The sequence below is a fragment of the Malus domestica genome, chromosome 15 (assembly GCF_042453785.1).
Source record: "Malus domestica chromosome 15, GDT2T_hap1".
NCBI lineage: Eukaryota > Viridiplantae > Streptophyta > Magnoliopsida > Rosales > Rosaceae > Malus > Malus domestica.
In genome coordinates, this window is record NC_091675.1 from 35,813,634 (window position 1) to 35,836,491 (window position 22,858).

Below are 22,858 nucleotides of genomic sequence, written 5' to 3' on the forward strand. Positions count from 1 at the left end.
TAAATTTTGTAAATTAAATTATGTAAATGTTGATGATTAAATTATTATTAAGCATTATTTAACATGCGTATTTTCTATTACACTAACATACGTACAACATTGTATCATAGATAACCTCCAATTTCTAATTGGTCAAATCATAATATTCTCCACGTAGACTTTTCTTTTTCGACCGAGTTTGTGTTGCATTTGTATACGATATTGTTTATAATTTTTGACTGGATGTATATGACAAGTAAAAACAAATGAAAGTGCATACAATGCAAGAATGAGGTGACAATTTATATATTGATCAAAATGATGCAAACGCGTTTTGTCAGATTTGTCCTCAAATAGGAAGTATCTTCCTTTTGACAAAATCCCATCTCTTGACATGGGGAAATACAACAAAACAAAGAAAGAAAAAAAAAGACAAAAGAATAAAATAAAAAAAGAATTCAAAAGAAAAAACAAAAGTTTGGAACGGAAAAGAGAGTTAAAGACGAAAGATGAATTGTAAGAGTATCTTCAAATGAGATGTTAAATTGTCCACATAAGCTATAATAGTAAAAAAAAGACAGCCACTAAGTATTTTCAATCGAAATGCCAAATTCTATGTGGCATGACATGGAATACAGCAAAGGGGCTTGTTGTCAAATTTCACAACAACTTTAATTTTTTTTTTACTAATTATTAAATGTCTTTTATTAATATTTTAATGTCATTTATTAGGGGCTTCCTCTCAACTTTCAATAAAGCCTCTAATCGTCCCAGAGATATCTTCCTCCTTTGTTCTCTCGTTCTCTCGTTCTCACTAACCTCTACTTCTCCATATCTGTTGGGTCCCTGTAAGTCTCTCTGTAGGACCATAAAACCCAACTGGCTTGGCCATTATTATACCTTCACCAAGCAACAAAACCCCCATATCTCAAACCCATCAAACCCCACTTTCTCTCTCTACTCTTTTCTCCACTTCACTCTCTCTCTCTCTAGTTTTCTTGGCTATTTCAAGGACTACCCATATGGCTGATATGTTAGACGACTTACATTTTGGCTACCCACCCAGATTCTCAACGACGAAGACCCATCTGCCATGGAGCTCAACTCCAACACCATGAAAAGTGGGGGGTTCGGATTACGGTTTGACACTGATGCTTCGAAGGCACATAAATTAATATGACTTTTATTGTGAATTATTTATATGTAAAATTTAAAGTATAAGACATAAATTAAGAAAAAAAATGTAATAAAATAATAGTTTAATTTGACATATCGGGTGGAGAGTAAAACATGAAAATATGTCAAAATACCACATAAACTGTCAAATTTAAATTTTAGGTTCAAAATTTGACATCTCCTTTGGAGATGGTTTAACACCATCTTCAAATAAGATGTTAAATTATAAGAATCAAATTACAATTGATAGTTGATGTGGTAATCTAAAGTCTTATGTCAAATTTTGTACTTTCTCAACCGAACGGTCAAATGTTATTTTATTATTTAAATAGAACTTTAAATGGTTGTAATTATTAAAAAAAATGTTGAAACAAAATTTTTATTGGTTGAAATGTTAGTGGAATAAGGGACCCACCATTAAAATGAATTAAAAATAAATTTGACATTGATGTCAAATTTGACTCTAAATCACTAAGAGCATCTCCAAAGGAGATGCTAAAATGTACACATCAGCTATAGCAATAAAAAAAACCAAACTAATATTCTCCAACCGAAGTTGACACACCCCGTCCCGAAGGGGGGCGTGCTGGCCGTCACGTGAGAGTGACGTAACCATTTACACAGTTCGGAAGCTTTAAAAAAAAATTCCAATTACTAAGATAACACACCCGAGGGTGAGTCCTACTTTTGTGAATTCTGTCAGAACACCGTTGGATTCCTCGTGGCCACCAAAGCTCTGCTAACTTGAACCTGGAGGGGCGCAAAACAAAATTGAGTGGGTCAGTAAAACAAAGTTTTTCGAAGACTTTTCATTTAAAACATTTATAACCCCTCACCGTAAAACCTGTATACTTTCCCAGAAAATAGCATATATATAACATATATATAAGCAAAAAGCTCAAATCTCAAACCTTTAACACTTTTCAGAAATATATATATATATATATAGATATATAACCATATGAAATCTCAAAGCTTGAATCCCAAATCTTTAACATTTTTCAAGAAAAACATGCCATGCCATAAATCAAAATATAAATCAGGTGAAATAAGGAATCAATCGGAGACCCTGCAGTTGGTCCTATACGATTAATTCAATAGCTCAATATCTCACTAAGCCGGAGTCACCACAGTGACCTATACGGCCCTACTCTGCACATCACTCGGAACTACGTAAGGTAGTCTATACGATGAAAGGTGTAAAATACGCTCTAGTGCTTCTCTCATCATATCATCAGCGCGCATATCTAAGGTCACCCACCAGTCGGAACCCCTCTAATGGTCTGTACGACTGGCATGTCGGAACCCTCACATGGTCTGTACGACATCCACCTACTTGGATCCAAGGCGAGCGTGCGGTGTGGTGAATAATATAAGCACTAACACCTAGGGTGCAGATTATGAGCTCAAACATCTCAACAACAACAATTCAATGAATAAACGAACTCACCTGACTTACCTGTGCCTCCACAGCACCATGCAACATGTATGCATCATATATCAATCATATAACTCATATGAAATTCACATTTTCCAAATAATTCTATGCATGGCATTTTCAAAACATAATTTCGCATAAAAGCATTTTTTCTGGGAAAAACAATAGTATATAGGTAATACGAAAACAAAACTGCCCACTCACCTGGAGTTCGCCCACAACTCCCTAGCACCGTACATCAAGGCGTCATGACGATTAGCGCCTAGAACAACAATCAAATCCAACCTCAGAAATTCTGCCGATAGAATACATAACTTATATAAGACACGTCACTACGTAGTTCGATCCGGATGATCTGCAATTCAGATTTCAAATCCGTAACTTCCAGAGGTCCACAATATACCTCTAGGACAACATCCTAAAATTTCATTACCATCCAACGGTCGGATCTTCGTCAATTTCCAAAACTAAGTGACGGTTAACATTCTATTTTATGAACTTACAACTTCAATTCCAGAAGATCCGTAAATCGGATTCCCAATCCGTAAGTTCCTATAATCCTCAAATATTACGTATTACAACGTATCAAAGTTTGATGACGATCCAACGGTCGGATCGTCAATTCACATTTTCATCTAACCACGAATCGTAACCAACTTAGGTTCAATTATTCAATTTACGTCCATCAATTATCAAAACAGAACCTAGAACCTTAATCACAAGCTAATAATGACATTGGCGGGCCATTGGCCACGCGCCGCCGCGCGGGCCGCCGCGGGTGGCGGTTGGCCGCCCCCGGCTCGCCGGAAAATTCAACTATTTCCAAAAATTACCAAAATTTGCATATTTGAAGATCTCAATGAGTAGAACAACTTTCATACCTGAGACCAAGGCCAATGTGGCCTGGAAGTGCTTCAATTTCACCAAAACCGTGAAGAACCCTAGAATTTGGGTGTTTCCAATTCGACCTTCAAACTTGTTCCAACGCCTCAATTACCTCTTGGGCTTTGTTCTGGGTCCTAAAGGAATGCTAAAGGTGTTAGTAATTGAAAGAAAACATTTCAAAATTTGGAGAATTTAAACAAAAGGGTCGCGGCACCCGTAGGGGTGTTCTTCGCGAAATCACAACGAAATTCAATGATTCTTGGGGTGAAACGTAAAGAGGGAAGGCCTAGATGATGATTAGGAGTGGTACCTTGACTCAATTCGTCGGAAATTTGGACGAAATCCATCGAATTTGGGCGTGGGCACCGCCGGGTCGAAACGACCCACGGGTTCTCCCCAACCCATTTCCTCTTTTCCTCCGCTTCTCACCCTCTCTCCCTTCCTCCTTTCCCTGTTCCGATTGGTCAGTTTCTTCCCCTCTCTGCCTCTGATTCGCTCTCTCTCCTTCTTCTCCGATTGGGCAGTTTTTGCCCAATCTCTCTTCCTCTTTTCTGTTTTCTGGTTCTTCCCACGCACACACCCACACAAAACTTTCATTTTTCTCATCCCAGCCATCCATTTCAAAATCCTTTAATCTGGGCCATCCAAATTTTAATAAAAGAATTTCTATATTTTACTAAAATTATAATTCCTTAAAATTCCAAATTTCAAACGTTAATAACTTCTTCGATATAACTCCAAATCACGAACCGTCTGCGCCCACACGTCCGTAACGACGAGTACTACGAGGATATGTCAAGAAAACAAATCTTAGATGGCACGACACAACGATTAACCTCGAATGATGTGCGTGCCTCGAAGGGCATTTTTGTAAAATCCTTTATTAAAACTTTAAAAATTCTTAAAATTAGGGACGGGCTGTCACAATCTACCCACCTTACAGAAATTTCGTCCTCGAAATTTACACAATCTTTACAATCCATCAATATCCATGAAACAGCCCGAAACACATCTCTCTCATTCGATTCTTTGATTTCTAAGTAGCTTCTTCCACTGAAAGATTCCTCCATAAACTTTCACCAAACTCATAGTCTTATTTCTCAGTACATCATCTTTCTAATACAAGATAGGCACTGGCTCCTCATCATACGTCAAATCCATATTGACTTCCAAAGGTTGAGAAGGTATCACTCGTGAAGGATATGAGGTTTAATGTCGAAGTATCGAAACATAAAACATATCATGCCCTTTCATCGGCTCTGGAGGCAACTCAGCCCGTACGTAACTTCACTGACTCGTTCAATGATCACAGATGGTCTGACGTATCTAGGACTTACTTGTTTTTCTTTTTTAAAACGAATCATACTTTTCCAAGGTGATAATTTCAAAATCATTCGATCACCTACATATACATCCGGTCAGTGGCATGTTTGTCTGCTAAGCTCTTCAGCCGATCCTGGCCCACTTCCAGGTTAGACTTAATTACTTGAATATTCCGAATAGTCTCATCCACTAACTCAGGGCCTTGAATACTATCCGTCCCCAATTCTAACAATTTCGAAACACAAGACATAGCTTTACACGGCCTTATGGCGTTACTCTAGGGAACAAACTGAAGGGACCAACATACCCAAGAAGTTTAACAGATCCCAAATCTCTTTTTCCATAAAACAAACAAATAAATGTTGCGCTTGTCTGGAAAGGTTGGTGTTCTCATACTGAAGTAACATACGTTGACGTCACCAGCCGATCAATTATTATTCAAATTCCAACCTAACTATTTTGTATACGAGGAAGCTTGTCCACGAAATCCATAGTAATATTCTCCCATTTCCACCGTGGAATGGGAAATGACTACATTATTCCAAAAGACTTATTTCTTTCTGCTTTAACCTGATGACTGATGATACGCCTACTAACATACTTCGCCATTCCTCTTTTCATACCCGTCAATAGTACATGAACGAACGGTATGATAAATCTTAGTACTTTTGGGATGCATTGTAGAAGTGGAATAATGTACATCGTCAAAATTGCTTTCTTTAATTCCACACCATTAGGCATAAACACTTTGTTCTTTTGCATAGGCTTGCCATCTGATTCTCTAACTCTAAGGTCCTTCTTTTTCCCGTTATTCCTTGCTTTAAATAAATTCTTGAATTTCTTCGTCAAACGCTCGAGTATCGAGTACGATCTACCAAATGGGTCCAACTTAGAAATTAGCAAGTAAGGCTTCTTCTCGATTTTTGATACTCAACTTTACTCCAGTAGATTTCAAATCCACAAGAAGATGAACATAGCAAGCGTACCAAGCATTAATTCTCACTGGGGTCTTCCTACTAAATGCATCAGCCACAACATTAGCTTGACCACCCTCGTCACACAATCATAATCACTAAGCAACTCATTCCACCTTTGTTGCCTAAGATTAAGATACCTCTGAATAAACAGATATTGGGTACTCTTTTGATTTGTAACAATCATGCACTTTTCTTCCCATAAAGACAATGTCTCCAAATTCTCAAAGCAAAGATGATAGCTGCTAATTCCAAATTATAATTAGGGTAATTCATCTTATGAGATCCCAATGGCCATGAAGCACAGGCAATCATCCTACCATGTTGCATCAACACGCATCCAAGTACATTCAAAGAAGTATTATTATAGACCACATAATTACCACTATCGTCTGGGAGTGCGAAAACAGATGCATGAGTGAGGGAATACTTTACTTGCTGAAGCTCTACTCACAATTTTTTTTTTTTTATCCCACTCAAACTTAACCTCTTTTCTCATCAATCTCGCCAAGGGCGAAGCAATAATTAAAATCTTGGACGAACTATCGATAATATCCTGCTAATCCGAGAAAACTCTGAACCTCAGTCACAATTCGCAATTGTTCCAAATTCTCAATCGTTGCTACTCTTTTAAGAATCCATTTGAATACCTTAAGTAGATATAATTAATTTATCCAACATTAGCATTTGCTAAACTTAGCATACATCAACGTTCCCTCAATCTTTGCAACACCAACTTTAAATATCTAGCATGCACTGCTCTAATCTTATCAATCTCGTCAATGGCAAACAATAACAACCCGGTCCAGATATCACTGGAATACTTCCTTCAGCAAACTCATAAAAGTAGCAGGTGCATTCGTCACTCCGTATGGCCTCCCAACTTGAAATGACCATAACGAGTCCTGGATTCAGTCTTATGAACATCCCCACTGTTAATCTTCAACTAATATCATTCAGACCTCAAGTCAATCTCAGAAAGTACCCAGGCGCCTCAGAGCTGATCAAATAATCATCAATACACAACAATGGATAACAGCTCTCAATCGTTACCCGATTCAATTACATAATATCAATGCCTAGCCTTAATGTCCATTTTCTTCCTCACAAATAACCCGGAGCTTTTCCAATGTGATATAATAAGTTGAATGGAACTTTTAACTCAACCTGAACCAATCTCTAACATAGGATTTGTACCTAAAAACAATTCAATAATAAAACCCACATCTCTGCCTGGCGGCAATCTAGGTAAGGCATCTGGGAATACACCAAGAAAATGTCTAACCATCTTTACATCTTCCATACTATTAGGATCAACATCATTTAGCACCATATGAACTCAATATCTTGGCAGCCTTTTCATAACAATCTTCTTTGCTCTCTCAACAGGAATAATGGCATAACTCACTCCACTTTACTTACCCCCAAAAGTAACCTCTGGTCATCCAGGTCAACAAAAATTAACTGATTCCCCATAGCAATCTAGCTTGACACAATTATACATTTCCTCTACCAGAGTCATCTTGTCTCAGAAATCTGGGATCACTAGTAAGTCTATCACTTCGCCTCTGACCAGTGGCAGTAAAACTTAAGCTGGGAAAATTAGCTCTAATTTCACTTCCTTTGAAGCTCTGAGTCCTCCGAGGTCTTTGATATGATGAATCTTTAACTTTATCGTCTTATTCTGATTCTCATTCCTTTCTTATTCCTCTTTACTCTCGCTGATCATATTCTCAAAGTCTTCAAAGCCCAACAGCATCCCGTAAACTCTTGGTAAAAAGTACAATGGATAGTGATCGCCAAAGAACGCAACTTCTTCTTATCATCCAGCCAAAAACGACATAACACCTCGACCGAATTAACAACATCATCAGAATGGAAATAAGGCAAGTCTGTAAGCTTTCTATAATATTCATCTGTCGTCATTTTCCTCGTCTCACATTTGCAATTTCTTGTTTACTACCATCACAATATGCCGGGGGAATAAACTTTTCTTAAACAATTCTTTAAACAACTTCCAAACAGTTGTCCTTCCGATATTGTCGGATAACATTCCTATCTCCATCAAAATGCAGATTCATCACTCAAAAACTAGGTAATCATCTCGACCTACCTATCGGGAGGAAAATTCCCTTAACCTTGCATAATCTGAAACGCCTTTTCCCAATTGATTAAGCCATCAATCTGCTCCCTTAGGTCCTTCATATCCCTAAGGGATTCAAATTTAACTTATAACCAGTCTCAAAAGGTCCCTTTAGATAATAGACTGAATCACAATGGCAATAGTTTCCCCACAAACTACTATATCAGGGAAATTAGGCTCATCCGAACTACGTGGCTCGCTACGAGGCGGTATAGTTCTGACAGAAGACACTAGGAAATTATCAAGATGTCCAGAATTGCAACCTAGGCTCTGATACCAACTGACACACCCCGTCCCGAAGGGGGGCGTGCTGGCCGTCACGTGAGAGTGACGTAACCATTTACACAGTTCGGAAGCTTTAAAAAAAAATTCCAATTACTAAGATAACACACCCGAGGGTGAGTCCTACTTTTGTGAATTCTGTCAGAACACCGTTGGATTCCTCGTGGCCACCAAAGCTCTGCTAACTTGAACCTGGAGGGGCGCAAAACAAAATTGAGTGGGTCAGTAAAACAAAGTTTTTCGAAGACTTTTCATTTAAAACATTTATAACCCCTCACCGTAAAACCTGTATACTTTCCCAGAAAATAGCATATATATAACATATATATAAGCAAAAAGCTCAAATCTCAAACCTTTAACACTTTTCAGAAATATATATATATATATATAGATATATAACCATATGAAATCTCAAAGCTTGAATCCCAAATCTTTAACATTTTTCAAGAAAAACATGCCATGCCATAAATCAAAATATAAATCAGGTGAAATAAGGAATCAATCGGAGACCCTGCAGTTGGTCCTATACGATTAATTCAATAGCTCAATATCTCACTAAGCCGGAGTCACCACAGTGACCTATACGGCCCTACTCTGCACATCACTCGGAACTACGTAAGGTAGTCTATACGATGAAAGGTGTAAAATACGCTCTAGTGCTTCTCTCATCATATCATCAGCGCGCATATCTAAGGTCACCCACCAGTCGGAACCCCTCTAATGGTCTGTACGACTGGCATGTCGGAACCCTCACATGGTCTGTACGACATCCACCTACTTGGATCCAAGGCGAGCGTGCGGTGTGGTGAATAATATAAGCACTAACACCTAGGGTGCAGATTATGAGCTCAAACATCTCAACAACAACAATTCAATGAATAAACGAACTCACCTGACTTACCTGTGCCTCCACAGCACCATGCAACATGTATGCATCATATATCAATCATATAACTCATATGAAATTCACATTTTCCAAATAATTCTATGCATGGCATTTTCAAAACATAATTTCGCATAAAAGCATTTTTTCTGGGAAAAACAATAGTATATAGGTAATACGAAAACAAAACTGCCCACTCACCTGGAGTTCGCCCACAACTCCCTAGCACCGTACATCAAGGCGTCATGACGATTAGCGCCTAGAACAACAATCAAATCCAACCTCAGAAATTCTGCCGATAGAATACATAACTTATATAAGACACGTCACTACGTAGTTCGATCCGGATGATCTGCAATTCAGATTTCAAATCCGTAACTTCCAGAGGTCCACAATATACCTCTAGGACAACATCCTAAAATTTCATTACCATCCAACGGTCGGATCTTCGTCAATTTCCAAAACTAAGTGACGGTTAACATTCTATTTTATGAACTTACAACTTCAATTCCAGAAGATCCGTAAATCGGATTCCCAATCCGTAAGTTCCTATAATCCTCAAATATTACGTATTACAACGTATCAAAGTTTGATGACGATCCAACGGTCGGATCGTCAATTCACATTTTCATCTAACCACGAATCGTAACCAACTTAGGTTCAATTATTCAATTTACGTCCATCAATTATCAAAACAGAACCTAGAACCTTAATCACAAGCTAATAATGACATTGGCGGGCCATTGGCCACGCGCCGCCGCGCGGGCCGCCGCGGGTGGCGGTTGGCCGCCCCCGGCTCGCCGGAAAATTCAACTATTTCCAAAAATTACCAAAATTTGCATATTTGAAGATCTCAATGAGTAGAACAACTTTCATACCTGAGACCAAGGCCAATGTGGCCTGGAAGTGCTTCAATTTCACCAAAACCGTGAAGAACCCTAGAATTTGGGTGTTTCCAATTCGACCTTCAAACTTGTTCCAACGCCTCAATTACCTCTTGGGCTTTGTTCTGGGTCCTAAAGGAATGCTAAAGGTGTTAGTAATTGAAAGAAAACATTTCAAAATTTGGAGAATTTAAACAAAAGGGTCGCGGCACCCGTAGGGGTGTTCTTCGCGAAATCACAACGAAATTCAATGATTCTTGGGGTGAAACGTAAAGAGGGAAGGCCTAGATGATGATTAGGAGTGGTACCTTGACTCAATTCGTCGGAAATTTGGACGAAATCCATCGAATTTGGGCGTGGGCACCGCCGGGTCGAAACGACCCACGGGTTCTCCCCAACCCATTTCCTCTTTTCCTCCGCTTCTCACCCTCTCTCCCTTCCTCCTTTCCCTGTTCCGATTGGTCAGTTTCTTCCCCTCTCTGCCTCTGATTCGCTCTCTCTCCTTCTTCTCCGATTGGGCAGTTTTTGCCCAATCTCTCTTCCTCTTTTCTGTTTTCTGGTTCTTCCCACGCACACACCCACACAAAACTTTCATTTTTCTCATCCCAGCCATCCATTTCAAAATCCTTTAATCTGGGCCATCCAAATTTTAATAAAAGAATTTCTATATTTTACTAAAATTATAATTCCTTAAAATTCCAAATTTCAAACGTTAATAACTTCTTCGATATAACTCCAAATCACGAACCGTCTGCGCCCACACGTCCGTAACGACGAGTACTACGAGGATATGTCAAGAAAACAAATCTTAGATGGCACGACACAACGATTAACCTCGAATGATGTGCGTGCCTCGAAGGGCATTTTTGTAAAATCCTTTATTAAAACTTTAAAAATTCTTAAAATTAGGGACGGGCTGTCACAGAAGTGCCAAATCCTATGTGGCGATGACATAGATTGGCAGCACACGAGGTTGATGTCAAATTTGACAACAACTTCAAATGTTTTTTTTATTAATTATTAAATGTATTTTATTAATTTTTAATTAGTTTAATCATTTATTATAATTAATGTTGAGTTGACTGATGCAATTATCCTACTTTTTTCTTCTTTTCAATTAAGGAAGGTGAACAGATTACTTATTAACTTTTAAAGGTCATTTATTAAATTTTAATTAGTTTAATAATTTATTTTATAAAATAATAAAATAATAATTTAATTTAACATATCGGTTGGAGAAGAAAACTTTTAAAGATGTCAAGTACCACATAAGTCGTCAAAATTTAAATTTTATGTTCAAAATTTGACATCTCATTTGGAGATGATCTAAGACCATCACCAAATGAGATATCAAAATGCCACATATAACAAATGACATATCATTTACTCCAACCGAGATGTCAAAGTTGACATGAAAAAAAAGGCTAAGCTGACATAGGCAAATAGATGTCAAATTTGAAGCTGCCTTCAAAAATGATTTTTGCTATTTCCAAAGGCATTCTACTCACCTTACCTTAAATGCTAGCATATTTAAGTATATTTTATCATTCTTAAACCAACAACAACCCAACTTTTATTATTTTTGTTAAAAAAAAACATAAATGAAGCAATAAATTTTGGCATATCGGGTGGAAGGAAAAAATATTGACAATATGTCAAATTACCAAGTCAGCCATCAAATTAAAATTTGGTGTTTTGAAATTGACGTCTCTTTTGGAGATGCTCTAAGCCTTCAAATCCAGTCAGCAAATAATACTTTGGTTGGGGAGAGTTTTGATGTCAAATATGCACAATGGCATTCCACCTAGGATTTTGACATCTCCTTTGGAGATGCTCTAAGGGAACCCATTTTCCCAGAACTTCAGTGATTGACATTGACGTCCCCATCAATATTAAGTGTTGGGCTTGAAAGGGAGGAGAATTGGGGAAATTTGGGGTGCTTGGGGAACAAAAGTGATGGGCAATAGAGTCAAGGGAGGGGGTGTAGTTGGGCTTGGAGTCGGTAGGTGTCGACGTGTAGTTGTCGAGGGAGACTAAATTTTGTGAACTAAATGACATGTAAGTTGATGATTTGATTATTATTTAAGTGTTGGTTATCCTTCTTATTTTTTAGGGTTTTTTAGATATAAACTCTTGCAACTCTTATTTCTTAGACAAAAACCCACCTAGTTATAAAAATCCAAATAAAACTCAAATTTAAAAATGACTGCCAAGTATAGAAGTAATTGACGTATTATTACAAAATATTTACAATTTGTACCACAATATTCAAAATAAAATCAATAAATGTTATTACTCACATATATACGTTCAAATGTATATATTACTATCATAAGCTCAATATATATGCGTGTATGTATGTATGTATATACACATACACACACACACACACCATAAGCTCAATATATATGCGTGTGTGTATATATATATATATAGATATATATACATATATAGTTTACCTATATATACACACACACACACACATATAGAGTTTACCTATATATATATATATATATATATATATATATATATATATAATACTACTATACGTTCACACACACACACACACACACACACATATACACACACACATGCACAGTACTACATATATGATCAAACATATTAAACTAATTAATCTACCTATATTCAAATTTATGATAAGCAAATAACATATATTTTTTAGGTAAATTAATATTGAATCAAATAATATTCTTTTATTTTGTAGGTAATTTATTTTCCATGTATTATTACATATATTTGGCACATTTTATTATTTTAAGATATATGTACAAATAATAGGTAAATTAATATTGAATAAAATACAATTGCTTTATTTTGTATGTAAATTAATTTTGAATCAAATAACATATCTCCATTATGTAGGTATTTTATTTTGTATGTATCATCATATATATATATATATATATTGGGCACATTTTATTATTATATGTACAAATAATAGGTAAACTAGTATTGAATAAAATAATAACATTTTTTTATGTAGGTATATTATTTTGCATGTACTTTGCATATATTGGGTTTGCTTTATTATGTAGGTAAGTATTTTTGCATGAATTTTTTTGTATATCAAGCATGTTTTTTTTTTTGTTTGTTTGTTTGTTATATATGTGTGTGTGAAATAATTTACCTACATTTATATGTAAAATATAATTTTATTGACTTAACTAAGCTTGTATTACTACATTATTAGGCATGTTTTATTGTTATTATATATTAGGCAATGAATTTATTATTTTTTTAATTTTTGTGGAATCATTAATTCTCCTTTACAATTTGTATGCAATTAATTGTGTAAATCAAACATTCAAATAGGGGTGTTTTGGGCATAAAAATTTTTTAAATGTGTAAAGTCAAATATAATTAATGAATTTGCTGATGTGGAATCTAGTTAATGGGTTTTATTCGAGTAAAAAACTTATGTCGGATTTTATGTGGAAAAAATTAAATTTCAGGAGCTAAAGTCATATTTTCAGTATTTTTTATTGGTGAAATTATATGAGGAATGCTAGGGAGACTAAATTTTGTAAACTAAATGATATGAAAGTTGATAATTGAATCATTACTTAAGCGTTGATATATGTGTTCATTTCCATTGGTGACACATCGTTTAGTTTGCAAATTTAGTTTCCCTAGCATTACCTTTTCAAATTAGTTTCTCACCTGTCGTTTTACTTTTAATTAATTGACCAACTGTTGAGTGCATAAAGTTATAATTTTACGCCCTCTTTTTCTTAGGTTTTTTACTTAAAATCTCTATGCATCACAAGGTATTTTGTTGTTTGTATTGTATTTCAGGATGAAAGTAAGGGCTTGAAGGAATAATCTTATTTTGAATATTTTAAGACCATCTCCAACAATGGGCTAAAAGCCAAATTTCCCTATTTATTCCCCCCAAACACCATCCAACCCAAGCTAAAACATTGGCCTAAAAGCCAAATGTTAAAGCTGGGCCAAATCACCCCCCCCACCAAATTCCCCCCATGCGAGTGGACTCGTTGGCACTTGGGCCAGTCTCGCCCTGGCCACACGCCAACACGCCCTACACGGTGGGCTTGCAAGGGTTTCTCGACAGAGTGGGCCCCGTTGTCAGGTTGTGTGTCGGCCACCCGCATATTCCCAACGGCTATAATTCACATCCAAGGGTTGGGCTTTAAGGACCGTTGGTTGATCCAACGGTCCAGATTCAAATTTCATTTTTTTTAGAATATGTTATTTTAAAATTCATTGAATCCAATGGCTGAGATCGAATATAATCAAATCTAACGGTAAAAAAAGAAGATCTAACGGTCCAAATTTAAATCCAACTGCTAAAATAATTAAAAAAATGATTTAACTCAAAATTCACCCAAAAACTCTATAAATACCTATGTATTTGTTCAAACATCCACACAAACCTCAATTTTCTCTTACAATTCTTCCAATTTATCTTTCTACCATTTCTTTCCATGTCCAAATATGTTCAACATGGCAAGAGAGCATATTAGAGGTCGTAATTGGACATGTGAGAAGATGTTGCTTTGTGCTTGGCATGAGTTTCTGTTAGCGAAAATTTAGCCCAGGTTTGAAAGATTGGTGAAAGTTGAAGGCTTGATTTGTGGAAAATTTAGTGATTTTTCAATATTTATCTGAATTTAAATATTTTTAGATTAAAATGTTCATAAAATTAATTTACGATAGTCTAGATATTTATTTAAAAAAAATTTAATTTAAGAAAAAAAATAGCCTAAGTTTATTCTTTAATAATCCTGGGCTAAAATTTTAGGCCATAAGGGTTGGAGTAGAAAAGCTGTTTCTGGGCTAAAAGCTAAATTTTTCGGGCTAGAAAATTTGGTTTTTAGCCCAACTGTTGGAGATGGTCTAAGAGCCTAGAATGGATAGTTTGAAGCCCTACTCACCCAAGACCAAACCATAGCCCACAAGTGGCCCAAGATCCGTCAGAAAAGGCCCTTGCAGAACAGCCAACTTGCGAGCTTTACCCCGAAGTTCTCAGAACAAATTAGAAAATGGGCCATATATGGTTGGAAAGCCCTGGAAGTCTTCTTTCTGATGGTCTTTACAGCTTGTAGTTTTTAGTTACTCCTATACTAAAAGCTGATTGTAATGAGCTATAAATGAGAATCTATTTAAGGATGTAAATGTGTCAGATGTTAGAAAACTCCTAAGCCTTCTAATAGGAGAAAAATATACAGAATTTAAAGGAGGAAAAGGAGGAGATACACAACATTAAAGAGGAGGAGAAGTCCTCCACCTTGAGCCGTTTCTAGGTTCTAGCTTTCCTAACTTTTTATGTATTTTGTTATATTTTTAATTTAGGTTATGGATACTTAGGGCTGCTTTGAAGCCCTAGACATGATTGAATTAATGTTATGATGCAGTTTTAGTTTATCAATTTCATTTGCAAGCTAGAATCAGTTTTCTGTCTCAATTGTTTCAAGCACATATTTTCAAGCTTAGCTACCTTGTTTATGTTTGCTTTCTGTTGAGAATGATAAAGATGACCGCCATATCTTCTTTCATTCCTTAGCAACATGTGGTTAGGTAGTTGATTCCATGAAAATCTAGGATAAATGTCATGTTCCAGGGTTCATGTGATGTTCATAATCCTCTTCGTTCTTAACGAGTTTCTAGGTGCTAAATCTGAGTATATGCCATGCTAGGTTGCACTTACAAATATAAGTTTGATGTATATGCCATGCATCTAACATGCAAAGAAGGTGAGGATTCATACAATCTAGTTATATGCCATGCTAGATATGTGAACATCTTAGTTGTGCATTTGAAATGGATAAGTTAAAAGATCATCTCATTGATTCATGAATGTTTAGGGGAACGCCATAACTCATTTTAAGTCAGATTTATGTCCTAAAAATGTTTCTAACCTATTTCATGTCTTTGGTTTATTTTTAGATAGTTCTAATTTTTTTCCTTTTCTTTTTGTCTTTATTTCTTTTCCAAAATTACTTAAACCCCCCAATTTTAAATAATAGGAGTCATTAACTGATGCTAATATGTAAGAGTCAAAGGTTTTACTAAGTTGTTTATCAGTCCCTAAGGTTTGACACCCTTACTTGTGCCACTATATTATCCTAATATTTGCACTCGAAATGAACTTGAACACCAACTACTTGCACCATTATTTATACTATCTTTCTAATAGAGTTGGGACCCACATATGTTGGTAAATTCTACTTTTATTAGAGAGATAATACAAATAATAGGACAAATTAAATTCCTAAAGTGAAAGCTTTTAACACTAAGCGATAGAACATTGAGTGAAACATGTGCAAGAAAGCTTCTTAGACATTGGCTACATTTTTTCTTAGGGTTCATAAAGTAATTGAAACCAAAAAATGAAAAACTTGCATGAATCGATTCATACTTTAGGTTTTTTTTTTTCAACAAATGATTTAATCTACAATAAGGGGGAGGGGTTGGAATTAGGCTCACAATGGGCTAGCAATAATATGGTTCAAATTTGTCTTTGGCGAAAATCGAATCCAAGACCTCTCACTTACAAGTGAAGAGGAATGCCACTAGACTGTAGTATTAAGTGGCTCATACCTTAGTTGGAGGATCAAAAACTTCAAAATCAGCATCTGTCTTTCAAGAAGAGCTTGTTTTTCTCTAAGAAAGCATCTTATGATTTTTGTCAAAATAGAACGTAGAAGAAAGACTACACGATAGTTAGGTTTGATTATTGGGTGTGGGTTTATGGATAAATACTTTTTATTGTTAATCATCTTGTTGGGTGTGGGTTTATTGATAAACATTTTTTATTGTTGGTTTCATCTTGTACTTGATGGTAATTGTACAATAAGGTAATAAAGACATTGCAAATTAAAAATTTGCATTGGGTGTAGAACGAGGTTACAGGGTTTCAAATAATATTTTCATAGCATTTTTAATGGATTTCACACACATACTCCACATGGACTCTTTCAATCCAGTGCTGACCCTGGCCTAGGGCAAGCTGGGCGATTGTCCGAGGTCTTAAAAATTAGGAGCAAAAAAATTATTAGGGTGGTATATTCATATATATATATTTACATAAGCATATATTTTTACAAAATTTGGTTAAATCATCAAGAAATTTAGCTAGAAGCAATGGTTTTTGTTGTTTATGTTGTAGGCATAATTTACTGAACAATTATGGAGGCCACAGAGAGAGGGGGTGCAGCACAGTAGAAAGAAAGAGAGAGATGTGTAATTGTGAGGTGTGTGTTATATCACCCCATTGTGCATTTATTTATAGTAGTAGGGAAGGTAAATTCTTTACCCCAATATGATTACAACTCTAATAGGATAATATCTAGTCTAAGCGATATGGTAGAATCCCATAAGGATATCTAGATATGTTAAGATTTACACAATCACATCTTTAATCTAATAGGACTACAACACTCTCGTTGAGTGTGTAAATACTCAACTAAATCACATATCAGGTCTTCAGCGATGAAGTAAGTACAGTTGATGAAGTCATCAGCACAATGAGTGAATGTAAGTCTCAAATCAACGAAAGAATGCATAAAAGGTAAAACTCACAAAACCTCGCTATGGTAAAACCCAAGGTGGGATAAAAACCCATAGACTAAGGAGAAAAGTGAGAAGTTGTATTAAGTCAAAACTATACGTCTTCTGGATGCAAGTAGAAAGCTCTCAAGGGTATGACCAGCCCTGGATGGGTGCCTCGTCAAAACCTAGTTAGGTAACAAAAACCCAGTGGGAAAATGCTCCTAAGCTTAGGGAAAAAGAGTACATTAAGATCAAGTGAGTATACTTCTGGATACTCCCCTTGAATTTGACAGAACTTCCAAATGAGAACTATAAGCATTGCATATGAATAGTTAGGCATACCAAATTCTCAAACAAGCTTCTGGAAGGTTAACTTCAGCAGTGACATCATGTAGAGGTCGGCAAGGTTGTTTGGGATCGGCTTGCATGACTTCAATTTCCTGATGCTTTGCTGATGTGATGTAGACGCAATATGTCTTGGCATTAACTTCGTTGATGTATCATGTCTTGGTCAAGTGAATACATGCGGCATAGTGTTCATGAATCATTGTCGGGACTCAACAATGGATGAAAACAACAAGTACTTCGAATATGCTCAACAAGAGTTCTCAACCATGTCTCATGTATGGCGAAGTGAAAAGAGGTGAGTCTTGGAACGGTTCGAAGATTTCGAAACTAAGGTCATATCGTGGACCTTCAAGATATTGCGATATCTCTCACGGTAAAAACATAACCATTCGGGGATGTACTTTGTGCGGGTTTGGTAAGTAACCATCGTCAACATAACAAACACGACAAGCATCATTCCCATGATCAAGGGGGTCGGATCCACTCGAGATGCATTGTAATTAGTCGAAATCCATAGTAACTTAAGGGTAGTTGGAAGCGTATTTAATACCAATTCAATGGATGCGTGTAGGAGCGATGCTGCATCTTTACTAATAGATCAACATCGAAGGAGATGTCCTATCTAATACAATGAGCCAAGTATAACAAAGCGCAAAGTTGAACTCAGATATGGAACTTCGGATTCTATAACCTCTTCAAGGGTCTCATTTGCATATAGCGTATGAAGATCATATGTATAATCAAAAGGTAACACCTTCGGGGTGTAGTTCGACTAGTAGATCAAAGTACCGTAAGAACAAAATTTGAACTTCAGGTTAAGGTATAAATGAGTTTTTTTCGAGATCCTTCATCTCAAATTTCGTCTTCAGGTGCGAGACAGTTTTCTCAAGCTCTTCTAGAGTCTTTGTGAGATTTATGTCATTTGACATAAACTATAACTCTAGAAATTCAAAATAAGACTTCATAGTTTAACACGCAAGGGCATAATTTGTATCCCTAACTAATCAAATAATCACTTAGAAGGGTATACCACATCTGCCAGATTGCTTCAATCCGTAAGTGAATGCCTCAAACAAGTTGAGAAAGTGTTCCGTGGTTTGGAACTATTTAAACCAGTCCATGTAATTCTTCAAGAACTTACATGTAGATCTCCATATTAATATCCCCTATGGAGAAACACTAACCACATTTCATAATGCTGCAATCAATCACAGAGCGTTTGAAAGAAATCTTGCACCATAAAGCGTGCATCATATCACACTATTTCATTCATCTCATTACAAACACAACATGGTTACCTTGGGAAATGTAGGAACTACATGTCCAAACACACTTTGGCTTAACCTGGTTTGTAATTTCAGTTGTCCAATCAGTTCTACGTTGTCACTAATCAACGGTGATAATTCAATATCTTCACTTTTCATTTAAGTCGATAGCTACCATATGAGTGAAAACTTCATCAATGATAATCTCATTCCAATTCCATTGTCTCATCCAAACTAGTATACTGGACCAAGAACTTCAAGTCTCGGGAGTAATTCGGATTAATCTCATGAGATGGAAATGATTTAAGATAAGGATTGAGTATGGATTCATTTTGTGTCATGACCTTCCTCTTATAGGGAAGTGAATTCTATGAATCGAGTGATCTGTTGTGCATGTATAAATCTTATGCCCGAAGGCCCTACATCACCTGCTCGAAGGCATATATAAATCTTTCGCCCGTAGGCCCTACATCACCTGTCCAAAGGCATATATAAGTATGATTCACCTGAAGGCCCTACATCACCCGCCCGAAGGCATATATAAATGAATATCCACTAAGTAAGCACAGACAACATAAATTCGATAAAGCATGATATTTCATAAAGCGTAAATCCGAATTGTTGGAAATATGCCCTGAAAGTCAATCTTTGGAAGAAACCTTTCAGGACAAATGAATGGATGTATAGATGACTCTTATACATCAAATGGCAAAGATACTAATTAGGACTATCTCAATGAACGATATATGTCCTAAATAGTGAATCCATGGACAATGGATCGATTGAAGAAGTAATCTAATGATGTTAGACTACAGAGACCTTCTTCACATAATCATCATGTCCAAAAGGTTCCTGGTCATAGGATTGTCGGAGGGAAACTGACAATGCATAGACCGGTACATACTATGTCCGCTTCAATTGGAAGGATGGAAAGTCTCATCCCATTCGTGTAGTGACACTAAGACAAGTATGTAGGTGCTCATTAAGGGAATGAGTTCACTGAACACAATCGAACGAGAGTACTTGCATGGAGGTCTACTCACATGTCAAGCAAGTAACTCTTATGGTTGGAATAATGTAAGTAATCATTTGACCTGAGGCATCGTCGTTGTCTTGTGGTTAAGTACTTAATCTTTGATTATGTCAAAGTCACCTCATTCGCGGGTGTCCACGGCATAGTTGGGGTTAAGCCACTTAGTCGTGAAGGCAAGTGAATGCGCAACAAGGAATCTCTAATCTTCGTTAAGAGAGGAAGAATACTCTAAGATATGATTCTGGAATCTTCGGCCGAAGTATCGAGCGTAATAAAGGAAAGCGTTCCTATACGACTCAATTGAATCATATAAGAAGGAGTAATCACATTAGGGGTTTGACATAATATATCCATACCCCAATGATGTGATTAAGAGTATTGTTTTAGAGAAGGATCGAATTACATTGTAATTCCAACTGAATAGGTTCTCCGAACAAATTCTACATTAGCTTGGGTAGCCATGATATATGGTTAGATGTCACTCATGGCTTGTGAGTTCTTCTAGATGATTAAATGTAGTAGTCAAAGAAGAAGGTGAATTAAAAGGAAGTTTTAATTCACTAAGTGATTGGATTAAATATAATCAATTAGATTGGTGCCAATCACCTCACTGCCTTGCTAATTAGAACCTAAAATGATTGTACACCGATACACTCTTGTAGTGATACCACTAATGGATGATGGGTATAATTAATTGGATTAATTAAGTGTTGTGATTAATTAGAAAGTCTAATGAAATCATAAAAGCGATATAAGATCATTTTGGGCTTAAAGAAACGTTCGGGTTTAATTGGGCCCATTGGGCCTAGACCCATTGGGCTTTTATTCAAGCATAGGATGACTTGAAATAATAAAAGCCCAAAGCCCAAACCAAACACTAAAGGCCGGTCACTTAAAGGGAAAGGGAGAGAGTGAAAGTCAAGTTGTTGACTAGGTTTCTTTTTGTCTATATAAGGAACTTTATAGAGATATTTTTACTTAGGGTTTTTGTGTGTTCAAAACAACTAAAGAGAAAAAGAAAATTACTCTCTCTTCAACACCAAAGGCCGGCCACCTTAAGGGTGATTTTAGCTAATCATCTTTTCACCCTTTTGGTCATTCCTCCATCCATCTCACTACACTAGTGGGTGTGGATCTTTAGAGGTCTTCTCTTTGGAGACTAAAGGAGAACCAAAGGAGCACTCATACTAACAAAGTGGAGGAGGCAAGGAGGGAGGCTAGGCTCAAGGAGTTCAAGGAACAAAGGGCTTGGAGGTGGTCCATCCTTGGTCTAAAATCTAGATCAAGAGGTATAGATCTATTCCTACACTTTGTTCTTTACTCAAATGTTTTGATGCATCATATATAAACCTATGAACCTTGAAGGGGATTTGCATGACTATAGCTTTGATATTATTTGATAACATGCTTCCGTTGCTTTCGTATATAAATTTTGAATTGTATATGCATGCTAGTCATTAGAAATCCCACATGAATCTCATAGATTTCCCTTCACGATTTACTCATAAATGTTTCATAAAACGTTTTCATAAAAATCATGATTTTCATGTATGCATTTATAGTAATTAAATCATGCATTTTGGAAGGGGTCTACTCACAGATACTCCGTCGTCGAAGAGCCGAGCAAACTAGAGAAGATGAGGTCATCCTAACAAACACACCTAAGCACATAATGGGACCAATTAATAAAACTTTATTAAAATGACTGAATTTGGGAAAACAGACGTCATGATTGAAAACGTTGGCCGAAAAGTCGCCGACACCACCGTGGACGGTTGCAGAGCACAGTACCTCTGGTGGAGGCTCGTGTGCTCCATGCACCAACCATGACATCCCTCAACGCGTTGACTTTCAAAATCTGGGAATAGGGTTCGGGTCAGGTAGGATCTGGATTTTAGGTTGTGGGGTTGGGCTGGTTGCTGGGTTTTGGATACGATTTTGGGTTGCAGGTCGGGTCGACCCAGTTTCAGGCCGTGGGTTGGCCAAAATCTAGGAAAATGTTTTAGAGCTTTGTTTGAGCTCATTTCTTCACTATTTTCGATGTTATAGCTATAGAAATGAAGCTTAGAATGAGAAGAAGAGTTTTGTACCAATTTGGAGCTGTGTCGTGGCCATAGTTGGCTGAAAAATAGCCTGAAAGTCACGGCATCCCCTGCCGATAACTGGGTTCATTACTCCAAACCTATTTTTGCGTCCAACAGCAACCAAAACTACTCAAAAAGGTCCCAAACTCACTCATAAACACGATCTACAAAGATCTAGATGGTTTTCAAGACTTACCAAAGTGAAAAATGACGAGAACTCATCGAAATATGTCGAGGAGGAAACGTGAACAGTGGCAGCCACTGTCGAGTGCTACGGCCTTAGCTTGGGTTTGAGATCGTGACTAGGAAGGCCTTAAGGTGGTGGTGGTTGGTGAAGGTGCTTGCCAAAACGATGAGTTGTGGTGGTTCTAGGAGAAGAAGGGAAGGTGAGTGAGAATGAGAGAGAGTTAATAAAGGGATAGATGAGAGAGACATAAGGGATGTGATTCACGGGGAGTGAGAAGAAAGGGAGAGGGCCAGGAGAACAAAACAAATGGGTGGGCCCCACTGGCACACCAACAAGATCCACTAAAGATAAAATTTAAAATAAATATCCTAACCAAAGTGAAATTACAAAATTTCCCTTGACGTTCCATGTTTCGTAAGAATCAGGGACAAGTCATTACAA

The 22,858-nt window shown here is 36.8% G+C and overlaps 2 long non-coding RNA genes across 2 annotated transcripts; both read right to left on the reverse strand.

Annotated features, from left to right (window-relative positions):
• Window positions 1-1,712: 1,712 nt before the first annotated feature.
• On the reverse strand, window positions 1,713-8,062 carry LOC139192331 (uncharacterized). Its single transcript, XR_011576414.1, has 3 exons — window positions 3,475-8,062; window positions 2,798-2,855; window positions 1,713-1,905 (listed from the first exon to the last, which is right to left on the reverse strand). It is a non-coding gene; the product is annotated as an uncharacterized lncRNA (long non-coding RNA).
• A 137-nt stretch (window positions 8,063-8,199) lies between these two features.
• Window positions 8,200-10,885, reverse strand: LOC139192332 (uncharacterized). The gene is made up of 3 exons (XR_011576415.1): window positions 9,962-10,885; window positions 9,285-9,342; window positions 8,200-8,392 (listed from the first exon to the last, which is right to left on the reverse strand). It is a non-coding gene; the product is annotated as an uncharacterized lncRNA (long non-coding RNA).
• Window positions 10,886-22,858: the final 11,973 nt, after the last annotated feature.